Below are 6,000 nucleotides of genomic sequence, written 5' to 3'. Positions count from 1 at the left end.
AGGCCCTGAAAGAAATGGAAATTCAGACAAAACACCTTCCTCATTACCAGTTTAAATATTACAAATTAAAATGTGGTGTTGTTGGACAGCCAGTTGTTTTTTCAAGAGCTGATGACGCTTCTCCTAGGTGCCGAGTGTTACTGTTTTAGAGGAAAGTTTCTTCTAACAATTTATATTATATCTGCATTGGATTCTACTCTAACTTTCTTTTTCTCTAATGACTGTTACCCCAATGCTACTGGCAGTCTGTGTGCTACAGGGTTGGCCCATGACCCCCCTTTGTTATTCTCACAAGCTATTTATTATATTTATTAAATCACATGGATTTGTGCCATGAGTTGGATAAAACAATAAATGCTAATTTAGACCGATTCATTCCACAATAAGTACACTCTCTTGGCCTCTTTTATAAATCAGAACATCAAACAGCTGTTCTCTCACCCTAGCAACATTAGAATATAATTTTCCTTTAGTCAGTCTTTACTAGTAAATATTGGATGAAGCAAGACACCAGACACTTTTGTGGATCTGTTTCAGCCAGTAAATCCTGTTAATTTATTAATTGCCCACAACATGTAAAAGTAACTTTATTTCATCAGCTTTTCCCCCCTACAATTTACAAGTCCTTGGGCTGAACATTCAATAAACTACAGTTCCATTCCAAATCCCAATATGCCATTTTGTTCTAGAACATAAAATTCCTTTTTAGCATTAAAATAATTGCTAATTGGCTGAGTGCTCTGTTGCTAAAACTGGACTTAGGGCCCAATTCTTGTGTCTTTTAGTGCAAAGCTGCCCTAACTTCCCAGTGCAAAGTTGCCCTAAAACAAATGGATCCAGTCAGGACAAACTTTCTGTACTTCTCTGATTCTGGCTCCATGTCCAGGGGGAACAGTGTGTGGCTGGGGCATCCTTATGCTATATCAATATTTTGCTGCAACAATAGCCTTTTGGGGGCTTTTAGCAACTGGCGTAATGTAGGGCAGACCTGAAGCTGCTTTAAGCTACACCTGGTACCAGTTCAGGGATATATGGGGGTAGGGTGCAAAGCATCTCTTTCCACATTTGACTACACAGCTGTGCACAGTGCTCTTTGGACAGAGCTGTGAGTATAGCCCATGGTCTGTTTATCATTTCCTCTCAGAACCTTCTGCACCTTAAGACATACTGACTGACTCTGGACCAAAATATCCAGAAGCTCTTGCTAGGGCAGTGCACCTGTGTACCTCAACCACAGCAAGACTGTCTTTTTACAGCCGCAGTGTAATCTTATGTATGTGACCCTGTTTGTAATACAGATTCTGCATCTGTCCTTTGGCAATAGGATAGTAGTATATTTTGCCAGTACACTGCTCTATCTCACTCATTTAACAGCAATTGTCTGAGCTAGCACACAGCTTAGAGAGGGGACTAAAAACTAGCAGTCAGACTTACGCAATGGGAAGCTAAGAGGCATCTCCATTGAGGGGTGGTGGAACTCTGCAAACTCCCTTTGCTCTGTTTGTGACCATTTCTGTGTCTGCGAGGCTTGTGGGCATCATCCTATTGACTGACTCAGCTTTTCTGTGGTTGTGTTTGACTTTTTTAACCCATACTTCGCTCTGCTCTTGGTCATCCTGGAGACCCATAGTCTCTGATGATGACCCCTCAGCTCTGCTTGGCTCTTTGTGTCTCCCATGCCAATATCCTTACCAAATTTGAAGCATGATAGCACAACAGAAGCTGATACAGCAGTGATTAGAGGAAATGCTTTTACTGACATCAATCATTGGAGGTATCACTTGCTGTGTCAGTAGATGGCAAATAGCAGCATGGTTTAATTCACTAGTTCCTGGGTGAGGAGAAGAAAGGCTGTCACCTGCTCTTTGATCTTTTTCTTCTGAGTTTCTGTCATTGCCATAAACCTGAACCATAGAAATTCACCCAGATTGGCCCAACTTTTTTTTGGAAGCCCAGATTTACCACACAGTCACTGCAAAGGACATTCCATAGCTAGCGAGCATCCTGGAATAAAGTGTAGAGATGTTTATGGGAAATGCAGGAAAATGGGCATTCAAGGCTAGTCTGTTAGCTTGAATGAAGGGTAACACAAAAAATATACCTGGCTATGACAGCAGTAACTCTGCCGGTTCACAGGACGATACAAAGGAGATTTACTCTGAGTGATATTCATATTGTGTCCCGTCCCTCTCAGGTTATTTAACTGCCTCTGGGGAGATACACAGAGGGGACTGCAGGGTTCAGCTGTCGCAACAATGCTGGGTACAGCAAGAACAGGTCAGAAAGGTTTCAGATTTAGAGTCTCCTCTATACTTCAGAGAGATTTGATTAATCCACAGTATGCTGCATTTAGGCTCAGGCGCTCTCCATGAGGCACTAGTTCTCTGGGCCATGGAAGAAGTTGGGCAATCTCTGTGAACTCTTATAGCAGTGTCAGACTGAGCACGAAAAGGTGTAGATTTGAGAATCAGAGCTGCATGCGAGGTGCTGCAGAAAGTTCTTTGCTACTGAAATACGGCATTTAAATTCCACTAAAAAGTTGATTTCCTGTTGGGAACACTTCTTGATTTGCAGGAGAATCCACAATGCTTCCTTTCCTGTCCTCTCAGAGTGAAGAATTTAAAAAAAGAAAAAAAAAAAGAAAAAACGTCATAACCAATCAAATATCTACAGGTTCTTTGTGAAAAAATTGTGTCTTTCGATAGGACACAATTTTCAAGGTCACTACTGGGAAGAACAGTGAGTTCCATTGAGCAGGAGTGCACACAGAAAGAACGTGGCAACTGTCTTTTCAGTCCAGTAATTCAAATATGTTGTCATGATAACTCTGGGCTTAAAAGGGCATATATGGTTCGGGCAAGTGGCTTCCTAGCTGGGAAGAAGGGGCATGATGGCCATGCAGAGTCTACTTAACAAGGGGGGTGGCCTCCCCTGTGACCAGGGGCTCATCTTCCTCCTTACAGTCCTGTCTGGGGTCTCTGCTTTATTATCCGAACCTCCGCATTTATCTGAATCCCTTCCTTGTCCCCCAGCATGAAATACATGTGGCAGAGGGCACATATCTTCTGTATCACACTGCGAGACAAGGAAGAGATTTGAATAATGTGGAGATTTGGATAATGGGGGTTTGGATAAACAGGAATACTGTAGTCAGTTCGGAGTGATATGCACAGGGTGAGTAGAAGTCAATTTGAGCTACAGTAGAAGGCTTTTTTATTGTGGAATGGGCAGCAAGGAAGTAATCACTGGCAGTTGGCAGGGCACATTTTGGGGGAGAGGAAGCTGAAAATAAGTCTGTTTCTCCTCGGTTCTTCAATCTAAACAAAAATATTTGTGTGCAAAGTACATAGTTCTTCATCACTCTGAAAATAGAAAATATGCCAATAATGTTTAGACTAAGAAGTCTTCTTCAGAAACTATTAAAGAAAAATGTGAGTATTGAGTTGGAATAATTTTCCAACTGTTGCAACAACACTCCTGCTGCTCTCAAATGAGAGCTGCAGCTAAACTGAAATGCATGCTGCCATGAGGAAGGACTGCAGATTTGGGCATCTAGCTCTTGCTTGTTGGCACAAACTTTACTTTCTTTGCCAGTTGTTTCTGAAGAGAGCCTTGGGATTGAAATATTGGAGTGTGATGGGGTGGACTAGGCCCTGATACCCCCTGCTGGAGGCCTTGCAGTGCTGCCACACACCAGCCCAGAAAAGGGCAGCAGGGAGGGCTGTAGGGAGCAGCCAATCTAGGCCCAGCAGGCTCGTATGAAAGGACCTGCAGGGCCAGAATGAGTTCAGTCTGCTGGCAGGAACCACAGAAACAAGAGGTGCTCCTGGTTGGCCGCAGGGGCTGAAAGCCCAGGACAGATCAATTGCTGGCAGAATCGGGGGAGCCTGAGAATAGCTCTTGGCTGACTGCTGTGACTAAGCAGGTAGTTACCGGCAGGGGGAGCTTCTGGCTGGCTGCGGGGACTCGAGTAAAACCGGCTATGAGGAAAACGTAGAGCAGCAATCAGTAAAGGGACGCAGCATGAGGCTGCTATACTTAAAGGGTCCCTGGATTGGGTCCTGGAGCAGAGGGTGTGACCAGGTTGCCCCTACCTCCAAAACTCACTGGGGGAAGTGGCTACACTCTAAGAAAGGGAATTAGAATTGTGGCAGCCCAGGGAAGGGGGCCACACTGGGACTGACTCAGCAGGGAGTTGTGGTCAGCGAACTAAGTCCAAATGAGTCCAAGCGGGGTGACTCAGCAGGAAGGCTGGTGCCACTGAGGACCCAAGTAGATGCAAGAAGTCCCCAGGGAAGAAGCCATTGGGGCACTGTTTACTACTAGAGTAGGAACCTTGCAACCTAGCCAGACCAAGCAAGGGTACCGTGATGGGCCCTGTTGGGCAGGTTAAAGATCCAGTCCAAGGAGGGCTACAGAAAGCTGCACCAACTGAGGGGGTGCTGCAGTTGGCTCCTGTTGAGCTAATTAAGTGTCTGAGCCCAGGGAGGGCTGCAGTTGACTCCAACGGAGAGAGTACTCCGACAGGCCCTGTTGGATTGTTAAAGACTGAGTCCAGGGAGGGCTGCAGGACATTGGTGACATTTTGAACTGTGCACCCCAGAAGGGGTTTGTTCGTATGCACATGCACAAGAGCTGCCTGACAAGTGCAGTGGCTGACTGGGGGGCACCATGAACAGAGGAAAAACTGCAGGCACACACTCGACCAGGGGGCGCTCGCATGAGGTGAGTGCACCCCATTACATGGTGTTACTCTAACGACTCTTCGGTTTGATTGGAAAACATCCTTTTTGCCATGGGTTAATACAGCTTTTGCTCTGTTGTGAACTGAAGAGAAGTTTCTGTATACCGAATAACTTCTGTGTTTTTGAAAGTTTTTCTTCCCTTCTATACAGGAGGGTCACAAGATTTCAATTGGTAATGCCCAAATTGTGTCCTCATTTACACTGTTGTCATCCAATTGGGTTTAGTGTTTACAACATTAAGGCCTTGTATTACAAAGAAATAGAATTAATTTAAAAAAAACTTTACATTGTTAGGAACAAATTTTAAAAAGAAAGAAACAGCATCCCATGGACAAATGTGCATGCCTGTATATTTATATATACATAGAAGTGCTGATACCTGCAACTGATGGCGTTTTCTCCACAGATGCCTATTTTCTTTATTCTCTGTCTCTTCTTTTTAAAAAGGTGGGCATACTTTGGGATACATCAGCATACTCTCTTGCATTATGTATAAACACTGCATTCCAATATCTGAAGGTTATTTCATTCTCTTCATTTGACTTGTAGTCTAGGAAATACTGCTAGGAAAAATGCAATTCCTTTGGGCTTGTTGAATAAAAGTACTGAACAATAAAACCCGAGGTTTGGAGAATAGGAAATAAAACAAATAAGTGGCTTTAACTTGGAAAGACTTAGCCTCTAGATTTCACTAGTTGCTCCTATGGTTTCTGCAGTTTCTTATCTAAGAAGCTATGGCACCAGGAAAAAAAGGCATAATTCTTTATGGTTTTTAACAGAATACCCTCCTATCCGATTAGGATAACTGTACATTCACTTTTTGTGGATGTCACTCCTTGGCAGACAGATTGACCATTAAAATGAGAAGTAATGTATTAATATAATGGCCAAAGCAATGTAGTGTGCTTCTCTTCTAAAGAAACTTGTAACGTAATGGGTGAAGCTCAGGAAAATATGCTGCATCAACTAATAGTAATATAATCCCAGATGGGTAGTCAAACAGCTGGAAGTGTCCACCAACATACTAAATGACGAATTTGGAGGATCAACTAGACACAGAAAAACTGTGTGTTTACCACAGCAGAAAATATACTTTTATAGTTATTTTTTACACCCAAACATTACTCTTTGAGAGCTATCATATTTTATGAAAACTTTTATTAACATTTCAGAATGACCTTACCCCTCGTTGTGTTTCTATCAGTCCCAAGAGCCATAACCTATTTAAAATATTTTTATCTTTATAAACACAATA

At 43.1% G+C, this 6,000-nt stretch overlaps 1 long non-coding RNA gene across 2 annotated transcripts in view; it reads left to right on the top strand.

Moving 5' to 3' along the window:
* Window positions 1-6,000, top strand: part of LOC101944715 (uncharacterized) — a 212,046-nt gene that overhangs the window by 164,229 nt on the left and 41,817 nt on the right. The gene's annotated exons all lie outside the window — the stretch shown is intronic.

Source organism: Chrysemys picta, chromosome 14 (assembly GCF_011386835.1).
Source record: "Chrysemys picta bellii isolate R12L10 chromosome 14, ASM1138683v2, whole genome shotgun sequence".
In the NCBI taxonomy this organism is placed as follows: domain Eukaryota; kingdom Metazoa; phylum Chordata; order Testudines; family Emydidae; genus Chrysemys; species Chrysemys picta.
This window is presented reverse-complemented; position numbering and strand designations above follow the sequence as displayed.